The sequence below is a fragment of the Pteropus vampyrus genome, unplaced genomic scaffold, assembly GCF_000151845.1.
Source record: "Pteropus vampyrus isolate Shadow unplaced genomic scaffold, Pvam_2.0 Scaffold52, whole genome shotgun sequence".
Lineage (NCBI taxonomy): Eukaryota > Metazoa > Chordata > Mammalia > Chiroptera > Pteropodidae > Pteropus > Pteropus vampyrus.
Genome location: NW_011888833.1, coordinates 1,566,155 through 1,579,875, shown reverse-complemented (window position 1 = coordinate 1,579,875; position 13,721 = coordinate 1,566,155). Strand labels below are relative to the sequence as shown.

At 47.9% G+C, this 13,721-nt stretch overlaps 1 pseudogene; it reads right to left on the bottom strand.

Annotated features, from left to right (window-relative positions):
• Positions 1-7,960: 7,960 nt before the first annotated feature.
• On the bottom strand, positions 7,961-8,079 carry LOC111739682 (annotated as a pseudogene).
• Between the last annotated feature and the right edge of the window lie 5,642 nt (positions 8,080-13,721).

Genomic DNA, 13,721 nt, shown 5'->3' with positions numbered 1-13,721 from the left:
AACAGGGAAGGGGAGGGCAGGATGAGGTGGAGACAGGATGGGGCGAGTCATTAACACTCTTCCGACATCCTTAGCATCCTGCGATGCCCCATCAGGCCTCCCAGCAGGCAATGTTATGAATAATGCAAGTCTAGGAGGAGCTGTGATAAAAAGCCATCTGCACAGGCAGGTCACAGGTAAACTGAGAAGTCAGAGGGCTCGCCCCAGTACCAGCTGCTGGCCCTGTCACCCAGACCCCCTGTGGGGCAGTGTCTCAGATTCTAGAACCCCAAGAGTTGCAGCCTGGGGCCCCAGCTTCTGCTTAGGGAGCTGGAAGGACCGATCTGTGCATTGGGCATGGCATTTCCAGGCACAAGGAGGAGTCCGGTGAAGAGCCCAGGCATTGGCTGAGAGAGCTCCAGGCCCGCGTGTCCGCCCCACCTGGGTTGGGCAGTAGCCTGAAACCAGGCAGCGGGTCCTGGCAGGGAGCCTGGAGCCAGACGCAGCTCCAGGACCCGCCCCGGGACTGCCGAGAGGGGAGAGGGTGGCTTTCTACTCGAGATCACTCAAGTAGTTGGAGTTTCCAAGAGACTGACCGTGAGCATCTCTCCAGCTGTGACATCTCTGTCTCCTGAAGGGGTGAAAGCAGTGCCTCAAAGGACAGTTCCCAGATGCAAATATCAGAATACCCAGATAGCCTCGATCGAAATGTAGATTTGGATGGGGCGGGAGTGGGGTGGGGCTCAGGCAAGTGCACCTTAAACAAGGACTCCAAATGCTTCTGACTGCATAAAGACCCCCCTCCCCCACCTCAGAAGGCTATCGTATATGTCAAGACAGGTAGCGAGGACAAATAGTTTTGGACCAATCAGCTTTTTAGTGTTCCTCAAATGATACTCTACTAGTTGTCAGTTACTCTGTGAAACCTTGAGAAAAAACTTCATGTGTGTGTGTTTTCTATGCCGTGTAACTTAGCTTTAAAACAATGCTCATTTATCACCTCTCTGTTTCTGGGGTCGGGGGTCCAGGCGTGACTCAGCAGGGTCTTCTGCCCCACAGGGCTGTAGTCAGGGAGTCAGTGAGGCTGCGTTCACATCTGGAGTTCCAGGTTTTCATGGTTGTTGGTAGGATTCACCTCCTTACTGTGTAAACTGAGGGGCCTGGCTTACCTGAGGCTGGAGGCCACCTTCCGTTCGTGGGGGTGCCCGTGGCGCCCTGCCACGCGGCCTTCTCCGCAGGCCATCTGCAACGCGGCTGTGTGTCGTCCAGTTGAAATCTTGCTAGCCGTGTGGCCTTGAGCAAGTCACTTAACCTCTCTGAACCTCACTGTCCCAGTCTGTAAAGTGGAGATCACGGTAGTCCCTACCCCAGGGGACCGCGACGTCACATAACCACGTGACGCGGACAGTGCTGGTGCACCTCATGTCACCTCGGTCATTATTCACGAGCCTCTGGCGAGGCCTCGGTGAGGGGTGAGAGCCGGCGGACACTTCCGCGATCCAGGCTTCTCCTCCAAACCCTCTCTATAGCTTTCAAAAGGCCCCCAAGGACGCGTCATTCATGGTTTGTTTCTGTCATCTCCGGGGGTGGGAAGTCCGTGAGCGGCTTCTTTCTGTGCCGGTGTCTCTGGGATTCACCTGATTATCTTTGTCAGCAAACGCCGGCCACAGTCACCTGCTCTTACCGTCTGTCCTCATGCCTTTAAAACCAAGTCGGGTTTAGGCCCACGTTAAACTCCCCGCAGGTTACCTGGCAGGTATGGAAATGCAAAGCCGTTTCCACGTGGCCCGTTCCCACTCGGCTGCTCTGTCCCAACTCTCCGGCTGGTGGCCACGGCAGCTGCGGTCCCTCCCTAGGGCTCATGTCTTCCGAGGCAGAACCATCCACTCTGTCACAAGGGCCTCTGTCCCCTGTGGCCAGCTGCTCAGTTCCGAGGCTAATTTGGCAGAAAACAGGACTTGCATTTGGTTAGTGAGGATCAGGTTTTAATACTCTCTTTCCCCATTTTTTTACGGGTTCATGCTTATGAGGGAATAGACTAGCTCAAAAATCCGATTTGACAACCAGATCCTGGAGGGACTCATGTGTCGCTCATTCAATCCCATGTATGTTTCTTGAGAGCCTCGTGTCTTACAGACACGGTTCCCGGTTCTGGGCAGAGCACACAAGGTCCCTTCACTGGTAGAAGAGGGGGAGGGGCAGGAAACGCACGAGGAAACAAATAAACCAGGAAATAGCCCGAAGGCCAGGTACCCCAGGCGGAGAGTTTGGTTAACGATGATAGAAAGTGATGGTTTTTAACAAAAGGTAATCGAAAGATTTTCCTGGCCCTCAGGGAATCAAAGGAAAGGCTGAAGAACTCAGAAGCGCCCAAACCAGAGTGACTTCGAGGACCTGGGAAGCCAGTCGTGGCTGGGGACAGTGTCGTGGCTGGGGACAGCACCCTACCTCGAGTCGATCCCTGCTGGCGTCTCCTTCCAGGTCATGTTGGGCCCGGCTTGAGTCACGTGCCCACGTCTCGGCCTGGGAACGGCTAGCTATCCATGACGGTCCCTCCGAGCTCCTCTGTAACGGTCGACATGGTAAGTCCTCAAAGCAAAAGTGGGGAAACGGATACTGAGCAGACAAAAAGCACAGACGTTTCTGGTTTCGAAGCCGTTGGCCTGGGGAGGTTAGCTTCCGCAGGCGTTCCCCAAACGATGCGATTTTTGGTTCGCGTTAATTAGCTCTGGCTGGGTTTCAAGGAGGTGACAACTCCACAGTTCCCTGTGGTGATGAGGGTAGGGTTGAGGGTTGAAATGCAGTTGTTTTGAGCTGGGCATTGACAGTTTAGAATTCGTGAAGGGTAGTCAGGACGACGATGGTCTGAAAAGCCTGGTCCATGAAGAAGCTGCTGGAAATAGTCTGGGCAGATATTGGTTGTCTCGCTATTATGATGTACGCCAAATGAGCTAACTAGTCAATTTGATTCCCTCTTGAAACATAATTTTTTTATATACTCTTAGTCTATCAAAGAGAAACTTTAGAATAGGTATCTCAAACTCCGATAATTTGCGATTTCTCCATGTTTGTTAACTCATAACTCGTATCGTTTTTGATAAACTCATTTTATCTCTCTGTAAAATGAGTTTGAGTGACATCACCTTTAGGGGCCCTTCCGGTTTTAAAATCTCGTGTTCTACAAATCTCGTCATATGTACCAATCTGTAATGAGACAGCTGTGCTGTCTTAAAAAGAAGCGTCAGACCCGATGGAGTCACGTGCGAAGCCCCGCCGAGAGTTAAGGCCTCACTGAGCTGCGGGTTCAGCCTCTCTGAGGAGTGGAATTTTAAACCAGTCAGTCTGGAATTTGCTGGTCTGCACTGGGGAGGTCATCTGCCTGATAAGACCCTCTAAAAGGAAGGCGACTTTGCCTGAAATAATCGACACATCTACCTTCCTCGTCCCGCTCTACTGCCGCCCATAAAATCCTTCTATTTGTACAGCTCCTCCGACTACCTTTCTACATATTCGATGGGATGCTGCCTGAGTCAGGAATTGTTCGATTAGACCTTTAAATTCACTCGGTTGAATTTTTGTTGCCTTAACAGTTGTAAATCATTATTATGAACACGGTACTTTTGTTTGCCAAAATCTGTAATATTCCAAACCACCCCCCACCAAGAATGTTAAATTAATCTTTATAATCTTCCTTTAAGGAGAGAAGAGTCAGGTGAAATTTCATCTTTTTAAAGACCAGGGAATGAGAAAGGTGGCAGTTCATAGAGACAACGGGCAACACGTTTCGTTTCGTCTAGGCACGCTGAGGCGTATTATTCTCATCCCTTTTGTTTTAAGCACGCATCAGACACTGCGAGATAACAATGTTATGAGGATCGTTGTCAAACAGGAAATTTCATATTTATCCAAACGTTATCGATGGCGTAAGGTCTATTTGGTTACTTAGTGGTGCCAAGTTTTTAAAAATAGTTAATAAAAATAAAAAGTGAGCTTAGGAACGCAGCGATGAAATGGAAGATCCCCCTTTCCAGAGTGACTTGCAATAACCTGCAACTTGCCATTTAATTAGGAAAAGCATGAAAAGGATCAGGGGTGCCTGTTCTCCTGCTGAATATTAAAGTTCACCGCGAAGGCAGCCCTCCTGTGAAGCTAGTTGTGGCCACTTAGCTGCAGCCTCTGGGCGGGACAAGCACCTGGCTCAGGGCTGGACCGGGGACGCCTCAGGGGCCAGAGATCGAACACTGAGAATCACAGAACTTAGAATGTGCCCGTCGCCTGCACCGTTTCTCGACACCCAGTGCACTCGCCTGCATTTTCTTTGTCTTGACAGTCGCTATCCAAGTGCGTAGAAGCATCACACGCTTGGGCTTATAAAGAATTGCTGATCCACGGACCCCGAGCCGAACCCAAAGCGAGGCTGACTGATCTCTGCAGACAAGGTGGGTAAAAGTCTCCCAGCTGTCGGACCCCCGGGGAGAGTTGTGGGGGGCGGTCGGTCTCACCCCCAACCCCGGGGTAAGATGGCCTTCCCTTAGAGCAAATCCGCGTACAGGTAAAGGAATCTCTCCCCCGCGCCCCGCCCATCCTACGGCTGTGCCCTAAAGCCCCGCCCATCATACAGCTGTACCCTAAAGCCCCGCCCTAGTGTCCCTTGGTCTTCACTTTAGTCTCACCGGCGGGCACTGCCACCATCGGACGGTGGGTCGACAGGGTGTTTATGCTCATTTTACGCCTGCTAGGCCCGGTTCTGGGAGCTGGAGATAGAGTCACGGACCAGAATGCCCCCCAGAACCCTGCTCCCGTGGGCACCCTAGTCTGGGTGGGATGCTCTAAGCAGACAGGTCAGCTGGGGTGATCAATGCTTTGAGGAACTAGAAAGCCGGTTAAAGGGTCAGGCTCCATCTCCAGGCAGTTGCCATTTTAGCTGGAGAAGGGCTCGCTGATGAGGTGACATGGGAACGGACTTCTGAATGGGGGGAGGGAGGGGTCAGCCACAGCCCCTGGGCGAGAGCAGTGTAAGGTAGTGGACGGTGAGGGCACAGGTCCCGAGGGATGTAAGCTCGGGGTGTTCAGGAAGCTCAAGGAGAGGGCTGCGGTGGGGGGCACGGTGGCTTTTTCTGGTCTGATGGTGGAAAGGTCGTGGGGAGTCGTTACCCCTTTTCTTCCGGAGCCTGGAAGCAGGCAGGTGACAGCACACCTGGACTTAGAGCGACCCAGGTGGTTAGCATGGGCTGGGCTCAGATGTGTGGCCAGTGCAGTCCCTCAGGGCCCCATGTTCAGAAGGGGCCCCCACTTGGCTTCAAGGCTCTGTGGTGGCTGTCTGGGACTTCTGGGTCATTTTATCTTCACATCTGTGGTCTAAGCGGAGTCCCAGGCAGAACCCCTCGCTGGGTTCTGAGTCACCAGTTCACGCCCCTGCCCAGGACTGCTGCTGCCATTCCCCGGGGGCCTTGGGCACGGTGGCGGGGAGGGGGGGGCCGGGCGGGGCCTCTGCACACCCAGTCACGGGCCAGTGTCCCCGTGCCTGAGGGAGCTGACATGAAACAGCAAATAAAACTGGCAGGTCGAGGAGCCTGCAGGAGAAAGGAAAGCGTTTTTCTTGCTTTTTGAATAAGGGACCCATATCTTCATTTTGCACCGGCCCCTGGTGCTCCCCGTGGCCGGGAACGGAGTATCACCGCCTCGGCCTGGCTTCCAGCGGCCCCTCCTGCAGAGCCTTATTTTAGACCTGGACAAAATGCTCTTGGGGCTTTTCCGTGGGCGCTGCTGCCCTCTGCTGGGAAGACTGGGCTTTAGCTCGACCTCAAAATGCAGAACATTTCAAAACTCAGTCAGACGGCAGTTTATTGGCAGTTTATTCGTTGAAGTTCTCTCTCTGGGCTTTTCTGAAGGCTGTTGCAGGTTTGAGTAGCCATTTCCAAAATGCATTGCCCGGCAGGCAGGTGAGTTTTGTTTCAAAGGAAGCACTCACAAAACCTTAGTATCTAGATCTAAGGGGTCAAGTACAGCAGAAACATACAGGGTGCCATTCCATACAGCTGGTGACATTGATGGCACCACATGCAATATTGCTTACTGTGTGTGAAATATTTTTTATAGTTAAAAAAATTATCGGAAGTCATGGTGACTTTGTCCAGGATTTAAAGGACCTAATCACTGCAGTTTTCAAGTTCTATGTATCTGGCGGTTTTTTCTTTCGTTGGACGTAGAGAGAATTACCTAGGGAATATCTCTTTAATGATTGTAAGACATCAAGAATTGAATGCTTAACCATTGAATCACTGCCTCGAAGATAACCTGTCTTTTGAAAACGAGAGTACTGAAACCATAGCAAAAACCACCGTTAAAATCAGTGGACTTCTGGTGTCTTTACCTATTCCACTGAGTGTGTGTGTGTGCGTGTGTGTAAATGAGCTTCCTTTGTGTGGTTAACACAGCAGATGTCCACGTCTAGATGACCTTGTGTGCTAAGGGCGGTGACATGTGCTTCATCTACCTTACTCATCTAAACTCCACAGCAACTTTGCAAGAGAAGTCTTGTACTTCCCACGGAGTCTGAGCGCCACTGAAGCCGAACAGCTTGCCAGGGTTGTTACTATGGTGACTGACAGTTTGGTCCACCTGACTCCAAAGCCCGGTGTCTTTCTACTATGCAATGTGGCTGCCTCGTGAATGACTCTAACCCTGATGAATTTTGTAGAGAACCATGGTCGTAAGGACTTGACAGATGGCGTAATGCAGTGACACGTTACAGTTTACAGACGGCAGATTTGCAGTCCCAAGGAGGGGCGTGAGCTGCCCCTAGCCGAGCATTAAGCGGGGAGCTGGGCTTAGACCTGAGGCTCCTTACACCTGGCTCAGTGTTCTTTCCAACGTACCACATTGCTGGAATAACTTAGTCTAGACGCTGGGGATCATCTTTTTCGTTCCCACTTTCCTACCTCCTGTGAGGTGTCTGGACCATCCCATAACTACCTAGAGTGAGAGATCTAAGAGTCACCTGGTCCAGGAGTTATGTATATACCGACCGTGTTCTAACTGAGAAAAGAAAGAGAAAAAAAGCCAACCACAGAGCCTGCTCGCCGAGCATCTTCGACGAGCCGCCTACCAAGATAGGAACCAGCCAACCAGAAATAAGCGACCGCCGATGGGGGCGGCCAGTCAAGTGGGACGGACAAACACGTCAACGAAAGAAGGGTGGCAGCGCAAGTTCTAGAAACGCACCACGTGGGTCTAGAGAAGAGTGACAGATTACCCCCCGCAGAGCCAGGGCGGTTTCCGCAGAGGGACAGCCACTCGCTGCCTCCAGCGTCACCGACGCCCTCGCTATGGTCCCGCCATTCACGCATCGTCCTCGTCCTTTCAATGAGGAAATATGCAGCCTTCTGTTCCGACTTGGACAGACACGGGGATCACGAGATCATCCAGAAACCGGAAATGGTAACAGCTTTTGTGAAGCAAGAAAATCGTTTTGGAGAATAAGGAACAGAGATGTGGGTTTACTAGAAGATCCTGGTGAATTTAAATCCCTCAGAGGAATTGGGCAGTGAACGAAAGCTTAATTTTAGCTTGGTTGTTTGAACACAGAGGAATTGGAATAGTTCAATCGGTATGCTAATTTAATTAAAAAGTTAAAGCGAAAACGAACACGTTAATCGAAACAGTGATTATTATACAATCTTAAAGCGTTTTCAATTTAAATATTTTTCCAATTAGAAATATAGGGTTGATTTTAGGGTTCCCAGATATATTACACTGAACTCGGGGAAAAAATGAAGTAGATCTAGGAATGGTTTATATTTCTCTGTTATTCCAGATAGATTCCAAAATTACACATTTTTCAAGTTTTAGAAAAACAGAAAATGGAATCGATTATTTACTAAATCTCAGAATTGGGAAAGACTGGTTAGGTTCAAAAGTAGTAAAAGATCCACAGAGGAAAAAATATACAAATTTATCTAATGATTTTTTTTTTTTTAAACGCCTACAGCACCTGGTCTTCTTAAGTGGTCTCCCATCCAAATACTAACCAGACCCGATCCTGCTTAGCTTCCAAGATCAGATGAGATCAGGCACGTTTGGGTTGGCATGGCCATAGACCAAATTTATCTGAAAATGAGTTTCTGTATGTAAAATTGAGAAACACCATCAAAAGAGAAGACACTCTCTAGCACGGGGGATTGTGGGGCTAATCACAGCAATAAGCTAATAATTATATAACATTAATTATTTATATTAATTATAATTCACTATAAAAATTACATAAGTTAATAACATAATAATTGAAATATTATATAATTGAAATAGTTGAAATAGAATAATAGAAAAATTGATAAGAAATTCTCCAACACCCTGATAGGTAAACAGACGTGTTAGTTACCCGTTACTACAATAATACCGCATAGCAAATTCCCTTGAAACCCAGTGGCTTACAGCAAACAACAGCAATTATTTCCACACGAGCTGCTGGTCATCTTCCGACTTGACGGATTTGGGTTGGAGTGGGCTGGGTGACTTTGCTTCAGGCCGCAAGTTCACTGGGCTTGGCTCTGGGATGAGGTTTGGGTGCAAGTTTGTTCTAGGCGTCTCTCGTCGCTCTAAGATCAGTGATTACCAGGGCTGCTTCTCATGACGATGGCTAAAGTGCAAGAGATAAGCCAATCTGAACGAACGTGGCTGGAGCCTGATGCTTGTATCATGTCTGCTAACATTCTTGGCGAAAGCAAGTCATATGGCCAAGCCAACACAGTCGGCTTAGAGAATCCTGTCCCACCCACCGGGGGAGGGGAAGTAGTATTAATCTAAATGTTCATAGCGGGAAAAGGAAATTAACTGGCCACTCACAAAATAGGAAACCCACAATTAAGACACATGGAAAGATGACCGACCCCTTTAGTAATATAAAAAATAGAAGTTAAAACTGCATCGAGATAGCATTTGCTACTTATTAACAAAAGAAGTGTTAAAGAGATCAAATTACTCAAGAGTAAAAATTCCTCCCAACAAGAACCACATGTGATTCAGATGGTTTTACAGATGAGTTCAACTAAATCTTCTAGACAGATCATTCCATCTTATGTAAATGTAAATTGTTCCAGAGGCTTGAAGCTGCAGAAATAGTCTTAATGCATTTTATGGTATCAAAACAAGAAAGAAAAAAAACAACTCACTAGAATAAAGGAAAATTACAGTTCAATCTTAACTCTTAAGCATAGCTGTAAAAATCCTAAATAAAATATCGCTAAACAAAATCTAACAAGGTGTAAACAAGATGGCATGCCATGACAAATACCTCCAAATCGCATGGCTTAAATAAAAGAGAAGTTGTTAGCTTGGCTTGTCTAGACTAGAGGGACGGCTCTGCTCCAACAGGGCACCCAGAGACCTAGGCTTCTTCCGCTCTGTCGCTTGGTCTTTCCTGAGACTCCGTTATGCACCTGAGCGATCCAAACTGGGCCACCCTGCCACCCCCCTATCAGCATAGTGGGAGGCAGAGCCGAGATTAGGGGGAGCTACCAAGAAGCTGAGCCATCACCCCTGGGACGATAGAATCTCTCACCAGGCAGGCAGCCATGTGCCCAGGAGGATGGATGGATCTTTTTGGAGATAATTGGCAACCTGCTACACCAGGACTAACTATAATGAGATGCGTAAGGTCCGTGTTCAGACTATCATAATTGCTTCTTGGAGGATACGAACAAACACCCCCTCCCCCAAAATGGAACGATATTCACGTTTTTGGAGAGGGATACTCTGTATCATAATGTTGTTTATTCTCTCCAAAGCTGAATGGGATTTTCATTGAAATAGACAGGTTGGTTCTACAATTTACACGGAAGAAAAAATGGTCAAGAATAGTCAGGAAACATGAGGTAGATGGACTTGCTCTGGCCTATGTAAAGACTCATTATAAGTCTTTTTTCATTTATGCATTGGATGTTGGTGGATAGCGTATAGGGATAGACCGACTGCCCAACAGACGGAAATGAGGCTTCAGAAAGAAACCCACAAACCTACGGAGCTTTGACGTGTAACAGATGTGGCATGGCAGGTGACCGGGAGAAGAAGGGACTACTCAGTGTGTGTGGTTCTGGGACATCTGAGCCTCCACATAAGTGGCACTGAAACTGGATTCTCGTCTTTCTCAAAACACAAAACTCGGTTCCCGTTAAGTCCTTACCGTGTGAAAGGAAAACGTTAATGCTTTTAGAACAAAACGTAAGGGAATATCTTTCTGACTTTCGAATTTCTTAAACAAGACACAGAAACTCATGAAAGAAACTCATTTCACTACTTTAGAATGAAGGCTTCCTCAAAATAATACCATGAAGAAAATGAAAATCAAGTCATTCGCTGGGAGAGCGTATTTGCAATGTGAGTAATCCACAAAGGATTAGCGTCCAGAGTACGCGACAAACTTCTACAAATCTGTAAGACAGAGGACTGAATACAATTGAAAAATGGGCAAAAGACGTGAACTGGTGTTTCTCAGAAGAGAAGGCACAGGACCATCGGGAGATGCTCTGTTTCCTTGGTAATCAGGGAAATACCTGCAGGAACACAGTTAGATGCTGTTTTATACCTGCCAGCCCATCAGCAGTGAGAAGTCCGACCATGCCCCGTGTTGGAAGGAACTGGGGTGTGCAGGGTGTGTTTGGTGGGGGCATGCATCACTGCAGCCCATGTTTTCATCCGGACGTGGAAAGAGTATTCGCCATGATCATGAATGCTTTTGGATACGCGAGGCGATTTTTAGGATATGTTCACATGGATTCATAGTAACTAAAGCTGAAAACAACCCAGCAGGAAAGCGACGGACTATTACACAGCAGTGAAAACGGATGAACTTCAATTATGTGCCATAACAGACGTATCTTAGAAACATAATGTCGAGTGAGTAGCAAGTCGCAGAACTCCATTACCGATGATGCCATTTTTATAAAGCTAAAAAGCAAAGTCACTAATGCGTTATCGTTTTATGTACGTACGTGATAACATTATTTTAAAAGAAAGACAAACTAATAATGGACGTAAAATCAGAATGCAGGTTACCTTGGGGTGATGTGAGGAGGGCAGGGGGAAGGGAGACATGACAGGCATCACTAATGGATGCAGGTTACCGGCCGGGTTGGGGGTCCACGTGTACTTTTCTGTTTAATAACGTACCTACATGTAGCACATATTCTTTTGTATTTTTCAATGTTTTATTTAAAAACGTGATAAAGGACAAGGAAAGAAATTGGGTACTATTTATATTGATCAAATTTGCAGATCTCTTAAGAAGAAAAGACAGACGAACTTGCTTTTCTTGTTATCGATGATAGGAATATAAGTTGGTGCAGTCTTCTTAGTTAGATCTCCCTCTCTGTGTTATACACACACACACACACACACACACACACACACACACACAGATGTAGATATAGTGACTGAGCTCTTTCTGCCTGGGACTCGTTCTTTCCCTTCTCTCTGGGGTTTGCAACCCGAGGCGCAGCCAGGCGGTTCATACCAAGTTCATACCAAGTTCGTACCAAGTGCCGGGGGAGGACACTCACATCCAAAGGGGACACCCACCCCCTCCGAGTTTCCATCGTGCTGTCCTGTCTACCTCTGCCACGGTCCTTGTACAATCTGTCATTACCCGCAATGTCAAGTCTTTGAGAGGAGGGACCATGTGAGTGTGGCCCTCACACTGAGCTGTGCAGAAGCAGGGCCGGTAACCCCCTGGGGAGAATAGAAGAATGCCAAATAGAGGAGGAAAAGGCTTGTTTGGGCCAAACTGGTCAAGATCTGGGAGGCCCGAGGAACACAGGTCATCTGTGTGTCATCGTTGTGCAAGTTTTATTATCGTGTTTGAATTTTGGGGTCAATATTCACATTCACTGCTCTTCAGATAAACGCCGTTCTGAGGTCCTGGCGGGCGGGTGGGGGGTTCTCATTCTCCTGAAAAAGCCTCTCGCGAGATCATCCGTGATTAGAGTTTCAGACACGTTGGCATAAAGTAACAACCAGGGAATCTAGGATGTCGGGACAGCTGGCTTGAGTGTATCAGATTTCCTGAAAGGATTCTTCATATGCTCAAGATTGTATTAAAATCAGCGTGTACATTTTTCAATAGGCTTCGCCGTAAGAACCAAAGTTTATTTCGCCATTAGCAGATAAAAGCAGCAAAGGAAAGCAAAGAACATGTCTTTCGATAAATAGTGTTTTAGTTATATCCCTAAATTAACGTCACGTTCTCAAGACTCGTAATGCGTTAGAAATTCAGATAGCGCGGATCGCAGACATTTTTATTCCTCTGCTGTTCGAACATGGCGGAATAATTGCCTGGGGGAAGTTATTGTAGGTCTAGGGACAGAAATTATGATTTTCGTACCTTTGTATCAGTTGAGCGGTCTCAGATGAGAGTAAAAACCAACCTTCGGGACAAATACAAAAATGGAGGCAAAACCCGGTCGACCCAGTTTGCTCCAGGATCTTTTAGAATATTAACTGCCAAACTCTCAACTGTAATCAGATCTCAGAAGGAAGAAAGGTCTCTAAATTCCCAGACGTTAGAGCCCAGTGTAAATGAGAGGCAGGAGTCAAGATCAAGAGCAGTAAGTAGCCAACCATGTGACCTCCACTGGGACAGGGCGGTGCTGGTGGCACCCAGCAGTTGCAGCCAGCATCCCGTGACCCATGCCATTCCAGAGAGACATAGACAGTGAAGGCAGCCCCTGGTGACAATGCCTCAGGACTGAGACGCCGCCTTTGTGACTCTGTGGTCCCTGCTCCCTGGAGCTTAGAGCCAGGCTGGTTGTCACAGAAAAGTGAGGGGCAAGGAGCATCCGGGAGGCTCGGGGCCTCCAGTGTGGGGACCAGGCTTATGCACAACATGTCCTTATGTTTTGTGTGGTCCACCCGCGCAGGGTCTGGGTGGTGTGATCAGGATGGGGAGGCGTGGCTATGTCACCGGCTGCGGGGGGCGGGGGACAGTGTCCGCACATGTCACCCAAGCCTTTTGTGGGACTGGACCCAAATGCTTGGTAAGCCTGAGGTCACCAGGCCTGGGGACGGGGCAGGGAGGACCCCACTGAGCCTTGTCACAGTGGGTGCTCTTGTGATGAAAACCATCCCTTTGCCTCTTCGATTATTTGGATCATGGGTTACAATTTTTAAAATCGTAAGATATCCGTGACATGAAACTTAGCATCTTAACCATTTTAAACCGTATAGTTCTGTGGTATTAACTACATAGTTGACTCTTGAACAGTGCGGGGTTCGGGGCACTGTGTATAACTTCTGGCTCCTCAAAAACGTAACTGCTAACAGCCTCGTGTCGACTGGAAGCTTTACTGACCACAGAAGGTGGATTGACACACGTCGTCTATGTTATATGTATTATATACTATGTTCCTATAATAAAGTAAGTAAGACAAAAAAAAAAAAAAGATTTCATGTCAGTTTTTTCTTGTCAAAATCCCAGGACTCTGGAAGTTTTGATTTTGCGGGTGCGGTGCAGACGGCATCTGGGCCACCAAGCATAAGCCTTAATGTTTATAATCACCATAAATTATACCGTTGTGACATTTCGCGGCCTGTGAAATCCTGTTATGTGCGTGATCTCGCTGAGCCCTGACCGGTGAGGCAGGTAATGCATTCGTCATTACAGATGGAAAAACTGGGGCTCACAGAAGCTAAGTTACCCCATTAGGTTATGCAGCGAATGTGAGACTGAGAACACCTGTGACTTCGGGCAC